At 42.1% G+C, this 15,794-nt stretch overlaps 1 protein-coding gene across 6 annotated transcripts in view; it reads left to right on the top strand.

Annotated features, from left to right (window-relative positions):
- The window catches only part of DAAM2 (dishevelled associated activator of morphogenesis 2), a 219,026-nt gene that overhangs the window by 6,623 nt on the left and 196,609 nt on the right, over window positions 1–15,794 (top strand). For 4 of the 6 annotated variants that reach the window (XM_081903778.1, XM_081903772.1, XM_081903774.1 and 1 more), the window contains exon 2: window positions 8,686–8,822. The exons of 1 other annotated variant lie outside the window; for it this stretch is intronic. The gene's annotated coding sequence lies outside the window, so the exon portion shown is untranslated. The remainder of the gene's footprint in view (window positions 1–8,685; window positions 8,823–15,794) is intronic. One more of the 6 variants, XM_081903776.1, reaches the window with a different exon arrangement.

Here is a 15,794-nt window from a genome sequence, read left to right as displayed (position 1 = left end):
AGTTTCTTTAACTTTGGAATGAATGAAAATGAATTGCGTGCTTCAAATATTATTGTGCCATGTTCTTAAGAACATAGGAAAAGTCTTGCTGGGTCAGACCAAAGGCTTATTTAGTCCAGAATCTGTTTTCCACAGTGGCTAGCCAAATATCTCTGGGAAGCCCAAAAGGATATGAGGCAATAGCCCTCGCCTGCTTTTGTTCTCCAGCTACTGGTACTCACAGACATAGTGCCTCTGAACCCAGAAATAAGGTTCCATCATAAGCAGTAGCCAGCGATAACTTTGTTTTCCATTTGTTTGCCTAATTTCCTTATAAAGGACTCTAAATTAGTAGCCATCACCAAGTCTTGTGGCAGCAAATTCCCAAAAAAATCTTGTGACAGGAAATTTCATAAATTTACTCTGCATGTACTGTTAATTTCCTTGCAGTCCACCAGCTGAGTTGTCACTCTGTCATCTCCAGTTTTGAAAAATGGCACAAGAAACAGGGGCTCATAAAACCCTAACCACCTATAGGGTTCCTTTCCCAAAATACATGGAACTTACTGTAGGTTTACGGAAGCAGAATTTCCTCTGTCCCAGAACTTAAGGTTGGTTTTTTAACAGTGCCCTGCAGCTTAGTTTTCCAAGTTGGGAAAACACATAATGGCTGCTGTACCAGTGTGGTATCATGACTGTACTGTAAGCTGGCACTGCATGGCATTATGAACTGCCCAAGATATCTTGACGATGCCTCAGTGTGAGTCAGCATACATCAATAACTGGCTTCCTTGCCAGATGTAGCATAGTGGTACTAGCAGACAATGAAGAATGAAGCAGAGAAAGGGTGAGACAGGGCAGTGATTCACTTACAAAACTTCTTAATAGATCATCCAGGTGCCCTCAGCCAGCCATTTAAGTGTTCATGCACTAATACCCAGCACAAAAGCTCTTACAATGCGAGTTCTACCAACAGGCAGCATAGAAGGCTGCACATGCCCATTGGCCAGGCCCTGGATGGAAGGCAAATTGCATTCTTAAAGTTACTCATATCTGCATCCTTTGGGTATAAGGCAAATATCTTATTGTGATACTTCTTTGGTATTTACTATGATGTATTGTCATTAAGATGTGTATGTGTAAGATCAGTGTTGTGTGATCTCATAGCTGACTTCCTATAGCAAGCATAAGGTTGTTTCTCTATATTTTGTTTTATGCCACGTTCTCCATGATAGCCATTTTGTAGTATACCCCACGACAGCCATATTGTGACTGGCACCCCTAGCCTTCTCCCCAAATTTGAAATGTGCCCTCTGGTCCCAAAAGGTAATGCCTGACATAGAGGAATGTGTCACCACCAGTGCTTTGTTTTCAGGGGGGGTATTCAAGGGTACACAGTACTGGCACCTCTTTTAGTTGTTGTTAAAATGTGTGGCACTTACTGTAACAACTTCATGGTGAGTACTAGCACCTATTTTTCAAGAAAAAAAGCACTGGTCACTACAAATCGATAGGTCCCTGTAATTCTTCTGGATTGTCTTGTTCTGATAAATTTACTTCCATATCATGAAATGGAGTTATAACCATGTCAAGTATTAAAAGTGCTGCATCCATGGTGATATAATGAGAGTGACTATTTATAAATACAGGCAAAAGATACATGACTATATGACTGTCTAATCCCATTGTGGCACTTATTAAGACTACTTTCCATCCAGTCATTCCCTACAGAATCATAACATGCCTAGTGCTACACCACCTCAGGAGCTGATAAACAATTGGCACACACACCCTCACATAGTGAAGTCTAGTGCTCATAAATCACAGCAAACTGTTGAAAACTAACTTTTTGCCCCATGTTGATAAATGCCATCTCTCCTCACTTGCATGCATACAAACAAAATATTCACTGTGCAAAACTGGCATGGGAAAATGGATCACAGTAGTAGAGGACTTTGGGCTCTCACATACCTGTGTGACACTAAAATTTGTACCCTCTGCCTCCCATGCTCTGTTCTACATTGTTATTGTGATGTCCTCTGTGGTGCCAGCACCCAGTGTGCCTAAACCAGTTGCAGTACCCTAAAGCTGCCTCTCACCACAGAGTAGTTTTGCCACAATGAAAAGTCACACAAGAATAAGGCCTTAATGCTGGAGGTCCCTACCGACCCCTTCAGCTTAATAGTTAGAGACAAGGCACTCAGTGAACTTCCAATTCTGTGTTGGAGAGGGGGGTTTCATAAAAGCACTTAGAAGCCCAGTAGTCCCCCCCTCCAAAAAAACCCCCTCTGAAACTTTTTAGGGATAAAAAGGAGGACCTAAAGGGACTTTCCCCCAGATGACAGGAATGATCAAAGAGAAGGCATGACAGGGTTACAAAGGAGGAGGGAAGTGGGTGTAAACACCGAATCAATATCTGGGGGTCTGTCACATAGTAGCATCAAAGAAGGAATCTTTGCTTACTTCCTTACTTTCCAAATTTGGAAACCTTAAAGCAATAACCCTGCCTCTAAGCCAACATTTCTGTTCATAGACTTTGAAGCTGACATTTGTTTTTGTTCAAGTTCTTTTTCTTTTTTCTTCACTGTGTCCCAAGATGACTCAAAGGCAGAAGACATATTCCTTAGTCACTGAAGCCTTTCCAAGACCATTTGAATCAGGTGTTGGTCACATTTTGAGCACCACTGTTTCCTATATTATTTAACGGCCTTTTGTGGATTTTCTTTTCTTTCAATAGTAAACTCTTTCCCCTCAGATATCATGCCTGTATCTCCTATTCCACCCCCCCCTTTCCTTTTGCTTGGAAAGAAGGAAAAAAATGCTTTTAGTTGTGTGATGACTGCTTTTATAGCCCTTAAGCTCCTGACAGGGTAAAATTTACACAAAACCTAAGGAGGGAAGCTATTAGCCTCTTTGAGGCCCATCATCAGACTTGGGCTGAGGGCACATCCCCAACACATGTAATCAATTAAACAGATACACACACTTGCTGTTCCCTTCACAGGCAATCTGCAGAAACAGAAGTGGGGCAGCAACCAAAGGTCTATATGAAGTATAAACAAAGAGGCAAGACTTAAATATTTAAGATACAGAGCAGCAGGCGGAGGCCTGAGGCCCAAATTCATACCTCCTAAGAAAAACCGACGGTCATGCTCCAACGGTTGCCCTCAGGGGCAAGGTTCCCAGTAGGCATAAGCTTCTCACCAAAGGACTCGCCAGGCTTGCTGGTGCAATGCAGTACACACAAGCCAAGCTCAAGCACAGGGAATCAGTCTAGGGCTAAATACGATCCAGACGCAATATGAGGAAACAGTCCGAGGTCGGCATCATAGGGAGTTCAGCAAACTACAGCACAGCCAGGAAGAGAAACCGAACAAGAAGGCAGAAACTTGTGCTGTTGCCAGCAACCAGGAGGCTCATGAGGGAGATTTTATATAGGCCGGCCTCCTGGACCACACACTGACCATAGATCTTGGTTGTAAATGGGATTCAGGGATTGTTTACTTGCAAGCAGACTCTTTGCTCCCAAATGGACTTTGTCATGAGTAGCACAACAACCCCTGGATCTGTACACACAGGCTATGCAGCCACTCTGCAGGTCTCCTTCATTGGAGGTTTTGAAGTCCAAAGAGGTTTTTAAGGTGGGATAGACACCTGTCATGGCTACTTTAGCTGAGATACCTGCATTGCAGGGGTTTGGACTAGATGACCCAACTCTATGAGTCTATGTGAGGTGGGGAATTCTGCCTGCTTGTTTGGTTGAAAATTGCTTTGGGTTGCCCTGGGCACAGCTGAAAAAGATTGCTGACCCCTGGGTTAAGGACATAAGAATAGCGCAAGGATTCACTTAGTCTGGTGTTCTTTCTGCACAGTGGTCAGCCCGAGGCCTATGGGAAGCTCAGAAGCCATGAGTGCAATAACACAGCCCACTGAAACCAATGAGCTATACAAGGACACAAAGTCAATATGTTGTCCCTTTAAACTCCTAAATAAGTATAAAGCTTTTGGACATCCAGGAAAAGGCTTGGAAGGTGTTTCGGGTTTTTGTTTGTTTTGTCCACCCTGAACTACTTCTGTAGAAATGAAAGCAATAAGAAAATGTTATTACCTGACCCTCCCAAAGGCATTTGGTTCCAGTTCAGGCTGAATTTTGCACTGTGCCTCTCATCTGTTTTTAGTTTATTCAAGCACCTTCCTCCATCTCAAAAAAGTTGTCCGTAACCGTTTGTGTCAACTTCTCTGTGGCCAAACACAGAGTGTGCAGGCCCTGTCCTTTAAAATCCTTGGAATTTACATAACCCTCAATTGTAGCAATGTGAAATGTGGCTCTGGTTACAATAACAAGGGTTTAGGGAATGCGGAGAGAGATTTTTTAACTGCAAAAGCACAAAAGCAAAACAAAACAAAACCCCGCATACTGTTTTCATTTTCAATAGCCACGTGAGGACCGTCCTCTGGTCTTCGGCTATAAATAAACCACTGCTGTCATAGGAAGATGGAAAACAATTCACATTACTCTTTATCCCATTTTTCTTAAAGGTTACTTTCGCCCCCCGCTTTCCTTCATAAAGTAAAAGTGAGAGCTCATAAAGCAAATGGTGCCCATGCAGAAAAGGGCAAGGAAATAATTGTGACATTGGTTATTCCTTCTCCAGACAAATGCTGTTAAGTGCAGTGTTTGTGGTGTACAAACAATGCATTTCTAGATTTTGTGTTAGAACAAGGAAGGAAAGCAGCTTCTAAAGTTTGGCTAATAAAGCAAATGTTTGCAGTACTTTGCTATAATTCTCTGCTCCTCCCCAGTTTACAGTTGATCCACTTTCTCCAACCTAGTGCCTCCCAGAGGTTTTAGAGTGCAATTGCCTTTAGCCCCAGCCACCTAGGCCAATGATGATGGGAATTTGAGTCCTAAACACCTGGAGGGCACCAGGTTGAGGAAGGATGCAGTGGAGCATCTAATCCAGGAGCAGGCAGATGTCAGGCTTGCAGGATCTACTTTCTGTTTAAGTAAAACCCCTGATCCGCTGGCCACAGACTGATGCAAAAGATATTAATTTAGTATTAAAGAATTCTAAGCCCATCAATACCAGTACTGAATGGAGTTTGTTGTCCTTCCACAGAAAAATCCACTCCTGGTTATCCCAAAACATTCTTCACTTCAGTGGTATAATTTAGGGAAGACAGAGCTCATTGTGCTGTTTCTGCTGTTGAACAATTGGGAGTCATAAATCCTTGCCCATCAATGGCAAAACACTCTGGCCTCTGTCATAAGGGTTTATGCATCCCTTTTTAAAGGCCCATTACAAAGTTTCAATATGGCCTCCTTCCCTCAAAGATACCGCAGTCGCATCCCATACATAGAATCTCAAGAGTCACGAAAAAACGGTATCCATTTAAATTCTGAAATTACATTTTCTGCATGTCTGAAAAGAGATTGTGGCCAACATCCTTCTCCCTTTTGCTATTTTTGTTTAATATATCACCCAGCCTGAAGAACAACCCCATAAACCTAGCTAACTGTTTGGTAACTTTTCAGCTGGTTCTAATAAAGGTTTTATCCTGTCAGGATTTTGACAAGATAATAAAAAATGGGGCTATTTTAAAAACTCAAAATTATTGGTTCTTGTTTGTTATGTTTCATACAAGCAAATTGCTCTCATAATCTTTTTTTAAATCCGTCCCCCATGACCATAAAGAAAACAATAACAATCTTTATATATATAAAATCTTTTGAGTGTTGTTGTTGTTCTTGTTCTAATGGATCAACATGACTTCAAACATTTTATAAATAGACCAGTTCATTTTAAAGCTTTGCGTTTTTATGGTGTTTCTCATTGCAAATTCAGAAATTGTTTCCCCGAAGCCAGTTTTTCTTTCAGGGTCACAATCAGCAAAATAGCTAGATAGTATAAGCATTCTTTGCTCTCTAGCAAAATGCATGCAGTTTTTGATGACTGTGGGCTGTAAATCCTACTAGCAGCACTACTGGCTCTCACTGTCCCTGAGATCAATGACCCTGATTGTTATGGTAACGTAGCCCCTCCTCCCAGCTGGCCTTCTTTTCTGTCCATGCATTTGGAACACTGGGACTGATAGGTCTTGAGAGAACCTGTCACATAAGGCTGCTGGATTAGATGGGCCTTTGACCTGATCCAGCAGACACTTATTATATTCTTATCTCTGTCCTCCGCCATTCCCCCCCTCCATTCCACTTTTTCATTTTTAAAGTTCTTATAGAATCAGAGAATTGTAGAGTTGGAAGCTTTTTGTAAGCCCAATGGCAACCTCCCCGCCTCCCTCTCTATTGATGTGAGCCACGTTGAGAGAAAATCATTGAGCTAAAATATGGTAAGCAAATCTTTCCTGGAGCTGCGGCGTAGAACATTTGCATTACACGCAGAAGGTCCCAGATTCAATCTCTGACAGACCACGGGAGACTGGAAAATCACACTGCCAATCTGTGTGGACAGTATGGAGCTTGATGTCCAATGGTCTGACTCAGTATAAGGCAGCTTTACTGTGTCGTTACCCCTTCATTCTGTACCCTCATTCTGTTGAATGGCTCTAGACTAACTCAGTCAAAGGACGGTTGTTCTTAAAGAGTAATGTGAAGCCAATTGCTTTAAAAGGAATTACTCAGTCTATTCGAGTCTGAAAAGAAAAAAAGGAGGAGGACGAATGTGTAGGATGCAGTTCAGTTTTATTTAAAAGTATAAAAACCTTTTACAACAGTGTGCGGGTTAATAGCAAGTGTATTAAGGGCTATCCCAACTAACATTATGTTTGAGATGACCACAATGCTTGTAAGTGGACAAACTTGTCTGAGTTATGCAGATCATCACGGCTACATGTTAAAGTTCTTCCAGAGAACAATGCCTTGTCTTAGATGCTATTTAGTTTTGTTTGTCTTTTCATTCTGTTCACTTTACAAAGCTAACTGCTATGGGGAAAAAATACCACTGGAAAGAGTTACCACACATGTGCAGAGGGGATGATAAAGAGACTAATGCTGTTTTACATCCGTGGTTAAAAAAGAGAAGAAAACAGAGGGTTAGCTTATTCAGATGTTCAAGTGCTACTATCATCAGATGGCATAAAGGAATAGGGTTGGATTCTGATATCGCAACAAACACCAAGAAGGGTCTGTGGAAATCAGTAGCTTTCCTTTAGAACCTAATAACATTGTATTATATTACATGCATATCCCACCTTTCTCTAAGGAGCTGAAGGTGGATGTATGGTTGTCTTGCCTCTCCACATTTGTCCTCTGGGGTATATTGTTCTAAGAGGCAGAGACTGGCCCAAGGACACCCATTGAGCTTCAGGGCTCCATGGTGATAATGAACCCTGTTCTCCCAGCTCCTAGTCCAACATTCTAAGTAGTATTCACACACTCAGGTCATTTTCCAGGTATGTCTATGTAGGATTTCCTACAGCCACCAGCGAGACTTCTTCCAAGCAATGGTAGAACACATGTCACTCATTTTATAAAGCAGAAGAGAGAAGAATCAAATTCTATTGAGCAAAATTTTAAACAGAGCCCATGTATGAACAATACTAGATATACGGAAAAACGGTGTTTACTAGATGATTTGGTAAATGCTTTTGCAAACATGATGCTTATTTTAGTACTTAAAGGGAAGTTGAACTATTGCGAAACACCAGCCTTTTGTTTTATGATAGCTTCATGAACATTTGATTAATTATGGAATATGTGAAGAAATGCACATGGGAACGGATTCCTATTGACTTTTCCCATGGTGAACTGAAAAGTCCTGGACCCAAGGAGGAGGTCACCGTGGGGAGTTTATTTCATGACAGCAATCCAGTTGGGGAATGTCTCCCAGCAGAGTTGTTTGGGTTTCTTTTCAAAATAGAAATAGTTCATTAGAAGTAAATGATTTGTAGCAGTGATTCTGGAGGAACAGACGTTACACAATCTGTCCAAAATTTTACTGTGGTTAATTGCAAGGACAGAACCATAAAGCAAAGAGCATTGCCAGTTGGTGTTTGGGAAGTGGTCAACAAGAGTATTTGCAGAACCGGATCTGAAGGAGTAGCTAGATAAGACTTGGATAAGGAAGATGGCGGCTGGATTTTACTTTAAGCCAAGCAGTGGGACTGTGTCCTCCAACTCCCACTATAGCATAGTTATAGAGGGTGGGCAGGCAAGACCATGCGTCATACACAACTCTAACCTCCAACAGAAAGGTGTGGCAAGGAGGCTCAGGAGAAATTCCTTTGGTGGGGGATGTCATCGTTGCCCCTCCAGCAACTGCTGTCAGAGACAATTGCCTCACTCTGCCCAATAATAGAGGAGGTAACCACTAACCATGATGTCCATGCTTTGTCAGAGGCAGTATGTCTCTGAATACAAATTGCTGGGAATCACAGGTGGGTAGAATTCTGCTGCGCTCTGGTCCTGCTTTTAGGATTCCCACAGGCATCTGATCGGCCACTTTGAGAAGAGTATTCTGCACTGGATGAGACATTGACCTGATCCAGCAGGCTCATCTCATATTCTTAAGTTCTTGTAAGTTGCAAAACATATCAAACGCCAAACAGTTGTCTTAATTGGGGGCCTCATTTGAGCTTGAGGCCAAGGACAAATGCCCCTTGATTCTTCATATCCACAAGCACACTGCATGAAAATATATGAACAACCTTTGCACTGCTGTATACCATGTGTGTCAATTTCTCCAACAGATCATCTCAAGTGTCATAAAAGCTTCAGTCACTCGCTGATGGGCATTGCCCACCATCACGCCTTCGATATCTGAATGCATAAGGACCTAACCAGAGGGAGAGAAGAGAAGGAAACAAGGTCTCTTCCCATCATACAGGTTAGTACTGAGAAGGATCATGCAGACCTCAGTTGGGGAGCCTGTGGCCCTCCAGATATTGTTGGACTTTGTCTCTACCATTGGCACTACTGGCTGAGACTCATGGGAGTAGGGGGGCCACACAGATTTCCCATCCATTTTTGTAGGCTTTAATGGTGATGGCAAGTTGTGTGAATACTTTTTAAAGTATTTATTCTGTTAAAACTGTTGTGATTTTATCTGGGCTGGAGACCTCCTGACTCACCACATAAGGAAAAATCATTACTGGTAGGCTTGACTCTGGATTTACAACATTAAAAAAAAAAAAAAAAAAAAGCAACCATACAGGATAAAGACAAGGTGTCAGAAATATGAGTCAATGTTATTTCCTTACCTCTTTGCACACTGCTGGGGATATGGGCTAAAAATAGATGGATATATAGTAATATCATAATTTCTTGCAAAAGGGGAAGGGACGACACCCAACCTGAGATGAATACAGAAATAAGCTGTGTCCAGGGAAGCAACATGTTACATGTTCACATTCAGTGAACATTTCAATCTGGGGAAAAGATTAGGAAGACGAGATATGGAGGAAATTACGGGTTTATGAGAATTTCCACATATCATATGATGTGTTAATGACTATATACAGCAAATGGAGAAGCTGACGTCCTCCAGGTGCTTTGGACTACAACTCCCATCATCCCTGGTCATGCTGGCTGGGGCTGATGGGAGTTGGAGCCCAACAACATTGGGAGCACTGCAGGGTCCTCACAGGACCACAGTAAGCTGCCTTGCACTCAGACCACTGGTCCATCTAACTTGGTATGGTCTACACTGACTGGCTCTCCAGGGTTTCAGGTAGGAGTCTCGCCCAACCCTACCTGGAGATGCCAGAGATTGCACCTGGGACCTTCTGCATGCAAGGCAGATGCTCTTGAGTTACAGCCCTTTCCTCATCCCTGTTATATATATTCCAAGAAAGAAATGTATAAAGAGAGTTGCTCCCTTTACGCAAAGGCTGTGTACTCTCATGCAATGGCCATTGATTTCAGTGGGGAGTTTTCTGGATGGGTGAGCTCATGTTTAAGAACACCACCAGCCTCTTGCTCAGATCTGTGCTGCTTATATACTGTACTATTAAATGTTTAGGGGAGGGCAGGGGGAAGCAACCACTACCCCTCCTGCTTTGTCTTCCCACCTGTCCTGATGCACATTATCCTTCTTGGGAAGAGTCCAGTGGAGGATGGGGAAAGCACTTGTAGGTGCTGCCTTCTGTCTCAGTGCCACAGATGCTGTTAAGTTAAAGGCAGTCCTTCTTAGCTTCATAATAAAAATATAATAATAATTTATTATTTATACCCTGCCCATCTGGCTGGGTTTCCCCAGCCACTCTGGGCAGCTACCAATTCTTCTTTTTTCATCTATTATGGACATCTATTATGGACAGGGTCTTGAACAATAGGGACAGCAAGAAGGGGAGAATATTCCCACAGTACTTTGGATGTTATAATCTACTAGTAGGACCCGCAACAACAATAACAACAACAATGTTATTATTTATATGCTGCCCCAGCCACTCTGAGCAGCTCCCAACAGAATATTAAAAACACAACAAAACATCAAACATTAAAAACTTCCCTAAACAGGGCTGCCTTCAGATTTTTTTTCTAAAAGTCAGGTAGTTGTTTATTTCCTTGACATCTGATGGGAAGGCCTTCCACAGGGCGGGCACCACTACCAAGAAGGCCCTCTGCCTTGTTCCTTGTAAACTCACTTCTCACAGTGAGGGAACTGCCAGAAGGCCCCAGGCGCTGGACCTCAGTGTCTGAGCTGAATGATGAAGGTAGAGATGCTTCTTTAGGTATAATGGGCCAAGGCCGTTTAACTGATGTTCCTTTTTTCATATGTCAATGATGCTTTCAAACTGTCACAATTTTGGAGGGGGTGCGCACGCACACAATTCAATAACATACCAGTAAATTCAGGTTGTGCAATTATAGTTGACTGGGGGACCACCAGTAACCAAAAGATCAGACCTTTTGCTATAAGGAAATTGATGGGAACATGCACAGGAAAGTGTTGGATCACACTTCTTTCGACATAGTGCCACCTAACTTTTCAGCAAAGGAATCATAAAAATACTCGTGGAGTCTTAGTTTTTTCTCTGTTGATGCTGGTTTTACTGTCTGTGTTATTTATTGCTGGTTGTAAGTTGCAACTAATAAGTTTGATAAATAAAAAATAAATAAATCAGGATGTGTGCTCATTAAATAGCCAGCATCATCTAATCTCCCTGCAAATAAATCAAGATGAATACAGGTCATTTGGCACTGCCCTAAGTTTATTTCATATGAGTTTAGGAAGCATATATGGTAAAGGATCTAGAAACCAAGCCTTATGAGGAGTACTTGAAGGAGGGGCTGGACTAGATGACTCACTCAACCCAGAATTCTGAAATTTTGATCTATGAAAGGCAGAACTATATATCATCTTAGTTGCCCATACACACACACACACACACACACGCACATATATATATACACACATACATATATATATACACACACACACATATACACACACACACATATATATATACATACAGTACATACATACATACATATATATATATATACACACATATACTGTATTCATATATATATATGAATGATAACTAACTAACTAACAAGTAATAAACATATTTTCTAAACATGTCTGCAGTTAACATTAACCACACAGGGAGTGTTTGTAGGGGAAACTGACAAGTATGTGTTTGGGGGTGTGTGTTGGTGGTATTATTTCTTCCGGTGCTAGCTAATTGTTCCCTGAAAATGTTTCCCTGAACTGTTTTTCCTAACACCAGCTTCTTCTAAAGGAGAAAAATTGTTTTAAAAAAGAAAAAGAAAAACAGAAGGAAGGAAGGCAAATAAGTGGGAGAAGCCCCCTTACGAGCCTGCCTATTTCCCCTTTGAAATGTTCTCAGTACTTTCAGAGGGGAGTCACAGAAACTCACATTTCCCTACTAACAGGTAGTTCTGCTCTCCCCGCCCCGCCCCCCCCCAGCATTCCATGTTTTAAAAGCAGGCAAACATGTTTTCTTTAGACCTCTGTCAACTCCCTGGAAATCTTAACTGTAGAGGAATTCCTGTAAGTAAAGCCACATTGTGTGCCACACGCTAGCTAGGACCGTTTTCTCTACAATAGGGTGGCAGGTATTTTCCGGGAAAACCGGAGTGGGATACAAATGGTTTTGGAGCCAAAACAAAACAATGGTCTGTGAAGTACAAGGCATGAATCAGGGTTTGCAGCCCACAATCTGCTATATAAAGACTTTGGGTAACAAGATAATTTATAAGTAAAGGTAGCAGTGTTGGCCTACAGGGGGTGGGAAATGTTTCTTTTCCCATTCATGCCTTGTTCCATTTTGGAACTTTCATGGCACCTATCCAAAGCACATTTGAATGTCTGATACCTTCTCCCTCTCTTCGTCTCAAAAGTCAGTGTGGAAGAGAGAGAGAGAGAGAGCGCCAGCATGGTGCAGTGATTTTAGTATTGGATTAAGACCAGAGTGTTGGTATTGGATACCAGAGTTCAAATCACCACTCAGCCATGAAGCTCACTGGGTGACCCTGGACCAGTCCCTGCTTCTTAGCCTAACCTACCTCACAGGGTTAAATTGGGGCGGGGGGAGAAGCGTGCATGCCACCTCAAGCTTCTTGCAGGGTCTTTGCTCCCGCCCTCTTTTCTACGGCTTTGTTTGCCACCTAGCCTGATGAAGACTTCTGCAGAACATGAAAGCTTGCACACTATGAGAAGACCCTTGTTGGATCAGGTCAATGGCCCACTTAGCCGAACATCCTGTTCTCACAGTGGTCACTCAGACACTTATGGGAAACCTGCAAGAGGGACCTGACGGTGGTCACAATCTCCCCATTTGTGATTTCCGGCAATTGGCAATCACAGGATACCTGCCTTTGAGAGCTGAGGTGTCGAACACTGTTATTGACCTAATAATGGTATTATTTGGAGGGAAGATTAAATCTCCCTCCCTCCTGGTTTCCACATTTAGGGTTTCACTCTCCTCCACACCTCCTCTTCCACTGGGCCTGTATAAATGCTTTTTATAGTGGGAAAAAATAATTTTAAAAAGAATCACGTAATTTATTTGCCTACATTACCGGGTGCCGAAGATGACACACAAAGCGTATGTATGGCCCCAAAGGACAACGGTTCCTCCATCCTCATCAGCTCGTACTTTTGAGATGGTTCCTTTCAGTCTTACTTCGGTTTCCACTGTCAACTTCAGAAATGTGGAGAGTTGAGAGAAGAAACTCGCTAAATGAAAACAGATCTACTGGAAATGAGCACAAACTGATTGGGAAAGAGGAAGCAGGACTGAGCCAGGATTGGAAGTGGAATTGCTCGCTGAATCCAGATTCCAGCAACATTGTGCAGTGATATTTTTTCTTCTTCTGTAATGTTCTGTGGTGTTGGGGAGAATTCTAGAATATGAAACATCCTTTGAAACAAAATGGAGGGGGGAGGCGGATGTCTGGTGTTTCTAAGTGGAGAACAAAGAAAGCAAAGAAACTGATCAGGTGTGATCAAGAGGGGGGGGAGCAAGCTAAGCACTTTAGAAAAGGGACATGATGTGCCTCCACATAGGATTTATGCCTCCTCCCCCCCATTTGTAGTGGTAGGGTTGGGTTTGAATGTGATTCAGATCTCTGCTCAGCCATGAAGCTCGCTGGGTGGCCCTGGCAAATTGCAACCCTGCAGCCAGTGTGGTGTAGTGGTTAAGAGCGGTAGTCTCCTAATCTGGGGAACCGGGTTCGTGTCTCCGCTCCTCCACATGCAGCTGCTGGGTGACCTTGGGCCAGTCACACTTCTGTGAAGTCTCTCAGCCCCACTCACCTCACAGAGTGTTTGTTGTGGGGGAGGAAGGGAAAGGAGAATGTTAGCCGCTTTGAGACTCCTTAAAGGGAGTGAAAGGCGGGATATCAAATCCAAACTCTTCTTCACTATTATGAGGATAAGATGTGAGTTACTGTAAGCTGCTCTGAGCACTTGCTGGTAACACTGGCTATCAGCTGATCCCAGAAATCTGAGCACAAAGATTGGCTCCAGATTCTCTAAGTGCCTAACATCCCATACAGTCAGTTCAAGTCCACCATCTTTGAAACAGTTTGCTCTTTGGATTGAAATTTGCAGGTGCAGCTCATAACTGGGCATTGTAATGGAGTTTTCCCTCAGGAAAAAAACACATTTTATTTTGAAACGGATTGCTCTAATTAATTATGCCTACTTTGGTGCTATCCGGTCTGATTTTTTAAACAGAGATTTTAAAAGACATAATAGTATATTTTCAGCTCTTGATGAAGCATTTCTCTCTTTTTTAAAAAAAGATATTTATTAACTTTTCAAAGAATATACAGAAAAAATAAACACAACAAAAAAATACATATCAAAAATAAAAAAATACAAAACTAAAAACAGTTTAAAAACAGGTAAAGTTTCATTCCCTTATTTTCATGTAACTTACTTCCCAGACCTCCTCATACCTCCCCTTTTTGTATTCCAATTTCTAATTATTAATTCAGCAAATCCTCTCCCTTAGTTTTCATTTAATTTTCAACCTTTCTTTTCTTTTTACTTAATCATTACAGCTGAAAACCACTTAATTTCTAAACCAACATCACTCTAACATTCATTAATTTTACAATATTTCCCAAGATAGTCTTTAAGTTTCTTCCAATCTTCTTCCGCCGTCTCTCTTCCCTGGTCTCGGATTCTGCCAGTCATTTCTGCCAGTCCCATATAGTCTATCACCTTCATCTGCCATTCTTCCAAGGTGGGTAGATCTTGTGTCTTCCAATACTTTGCGATGAGTATTCTTGCTGCTGTTGTAGCATACAAAAAGAATGTTCTATCCTTCTTTGGCTTGATGAAGCATTTCTCAGTCATCCTGCCAGCACCTCCCGGACAATAGGGGATTATTGTCCCCATTTTGCAGATGAGGAAACTGAGACGAACAATAGTGACTCAACAGATTCACCAGGTGAACCAACGGCTGATGTGGGACGTGATCCCAGGCCCCACAGTGAACATGCTGTGTACCAGCTGACAGTGTTTGCCAGGCGTAGCTCTCAAGTCAAATTTCTTTGACATCAGAAGTCACCCCATCACTTCAGAGCAGGGATGCAGCCGCAGTGTGTCAGATGTAAGAGACACTTATGCCTTGTAATAACAATGTGTTGGCTATTGCTCACAGTTCAGTTCCCCCATCCACACAACATGGTGCTTAAGCCCTTTGTCAGAGGGAGCAGGCAGCATGCCACAGAAACTCCATCTACAATAGTTACCTTTGTCCTCAGTTTAACAATACTCAGATTCCTTTGTTTTGACAACTGATCTAACAAACGATTTAGACCAAAGGCTGATACAGAAGCTTTTGCAGAACACTTGGTGCAGAAAACAATTCCCTTTTATGGCATAATCTCGCTTTTGGAAATGTCCTGCTCTTGGGTTTTTGCACCCCTATTCTTCAAGCCAGATACCAGTACATTTATCCATCAGGTACTTTGTGTGACCATTGCACTTCAAGGCACGCACGCAAGAGGGGATTGTTTCACTTCAAAGCATGAGTGAATATTTCTCTTTCTGAATCATGAAACCTGGCTTCCAAAGGAATCTTTGTAATGTTTTAAAAACTTGGTATTCTTTTGGACTGCAAAGGAACAGAACTATTACTAAATTATCTAAGAGACTATCATAGACTGCACATTTTCTTATCTTCAAGCTACACGTACAGTACAATGTAGGAAGTACATTGTGGGTTGTTGTTATTTTTAAATAAAAGATCATTCCTTAATTCTCTTAATTCGCCCAGTGCTTTAGATATACGCAAGTGCTTATTTCCACATACTGTCCTGAAACACAGAGTACAGTTAAGTATTTCCAAATCTGGACTTTGATAACTGTGGCTTT

This window comes from Podarcis melisellensis (genome assembly GCF_964234715.1).
Source record: "Podarcis melisellensis genome assembly, chromosome: 3".
Taxonomy (NCBI): Eukaryota; Metazoa; Chordata; class Lepidosauria; order Squamata; family Lacertidae; genus Podarcis; species Podarcis melisellensis.
The sequence above is the reverse complement of the archived record's forward strand: the minus strand, read 5'-3'. Positions and strand labels throughout refer to the sequence as shown.